This window comes from Mizuhopecten yessoensis, unplaced genomic scaffold (assembly GCF_002113885.1).
Source record: "Mizuhopecten yessoensis strain PY_sf001 unplaced genomic scaffold, ASM211388v2 scaffold10983, whole genome shotgun sequence".
Classification (NCBI taxonomy): Eukaryota; Metazoa; Mollusca; class Bivalvia; order Pectinida; family Pectinidae; genus Mizuhopecten; species Mizuhopecten yessoensis.
The window spans coordinates 67,525-69,312 of record NW_018408819.1 but is presented as its reverse complement, the minus strand read 5'-3'; the positions used below and the strand labels follow the sequence as shown (position 1 = coordinate 69,312).

At 34.5% G+C, this 1,788-nt stretch overlaps 1 protein-coding gene across 7 annotated transcripts in view; it reads left to right on the top strand.

Moving 5' to 3' along the window:
• The window catches only part of LOC110464301, a 78,214-nt gene that overhangs the window by 36,271 nt on the left and 40,155 nt on the right, over positions 1-1,788 (top strand). For 5 of the 7 annotated variants that reach the window (XM_021519445.1, XM_021519446.1, XM_021519444.1 and 2 more), the window contains one exon: positions 676-780. The gene's annotated coding sequence lies outside the window, so the exon portion shown is untranslated. Of the gene's footprint in view, positions 1-233; positions 451-675; positions 781-1,788 lie in introns of those variants that run through there. The other 2 variants (XM_021519447.1, XM_021519449.1) reach the window with 2 other exon arrangements.

Sequence of the window (1,788 nt, the reverse complement as noted above, 5' to 3'; positions counted from 1 at the left end):
TATATATATATATCTGTAGGTACTATATGGAGAACATAATTGTGTTGGTATTATAACGAGTATATATATATATATATCTGTAGGTATTATATGGAGAACATAATTGTGTTGGTATTATAACGAGTATATATATCTATATCTGTAGGTACTATATGGAGAACATAATATATTATACCTATTACACCGAATTGTTCAGACATGAAGTTTTAAGATACCCGGGTAAATTTCTCTAGATTATCTACGATAAGAAGACCTGGCAGGCCTCATACTACTATATAGACTGATTTGGAGCACGTCAACGGGTTCTTTTTTTTAAAGTTAGTAAACAACGACTACTATAGATTAGATAAAGACCGTTGGAACCTAGACACATTCCGCACTGTTCTTGTTCCCAGGCAAACAATATAACAGCAGACTTTGACTGAATGAAACTTGTTTGCTTAATGAAACGTGAGTGTTTTTAATCTGGGATTATACTAATATCGACCAAGGGATATGACCAAGTGTAACAAACTTTAATGAAACTTTTTTCAAAATTCAATAATACTGGGAGAACTTCATTCATAACTTAACGAAACGAAAACGTTGCATTATAGTAACTAAGTTATTTTAACATTTAGAAAAAAAACATTTTGTTTAAATTTTACTTAAGTAGACTACTCTTTGTGTTTTTAGGTGAAGATCTTAAAAAAAGGTTCTGATTGCGTCATTTCCATAGCCCGGAACAATTGAGGCTGGTTACTTTTGACCTCATTTCCGGTTCGTCGTCTGCTGCTAAAGGTAAGTTTGTCTTTGCTTCATCATAGTGAATAATAACATGATGTAAATGCTCGTTACCTAATTTGATACTTGCTTGTATGGACATATTATGTATCTGTCGAACTAAGTTAATTAATAATGGATACGTTTAAAAATATCTTATCATTCAAATCAAATCGATGAACTTAATTGAGATCTGACGATATCATTACTGCACGCAGTAGTTACACTAATTTTAGACAGACTTGGAATTGAAGGTTTTTAGTGTAGTTTTAATTTATCCATACTATTAACATGCTTAGGATCCTTTGGTATATGTTTGGAGTAAACTTACGACAATATTTATTCTCCTCGTCAAAACTCATATGTCACTACGAATTTCATACCCTCTATAAAATGTTCCGACCTCAAAAACACGCCAGAGCTGAAATTTGATATTTAATAGTCGGGAGCATTTTTTTCTCCGGGAATAGTTTTAAAAAACCCAGATAGAATTTTTGCAAATATAAATCAGTTTTTTGATGTTATACTGAAAAAAATATATACATCGATTAAAATTAAAATTAAAAGTACCATAAACACATCAAATGAGCACACACGAGTTACATGTACCAGATATTCCAATGCTAATTATGTTACTGTCCCCTATCACAAAACTTCACACCGGCACACGGCAAACATTGTTCACCAGTATCAACCCGAGACTGCAATATCAGCCCAAGGGCCGAAGTTTTTAGGTCACCTGAGACCAAGTCTCGAGTGACCTATTGCGATCGCCTTTTGTCCGTCGTCGTCCGTCGTCCGTCGTGCGTCCGTAAACAATTTACATTTTCGACTTCTTCTCCAAAACCACTGAACCAATTTCAATGAAATTTTGCAGGAACCTTCCATGGACAAAGGTCAACAAAAATAGCTGTCGGTTTAGTCCCAAGCCCCCAGGGGCCTGAGAGGCGGGGCCAAAAAGGGTCAAATTGACTAAAATTTCAAAAATCTTCTTCTCAAGACCCAGATATGGTAGAATCAAATACT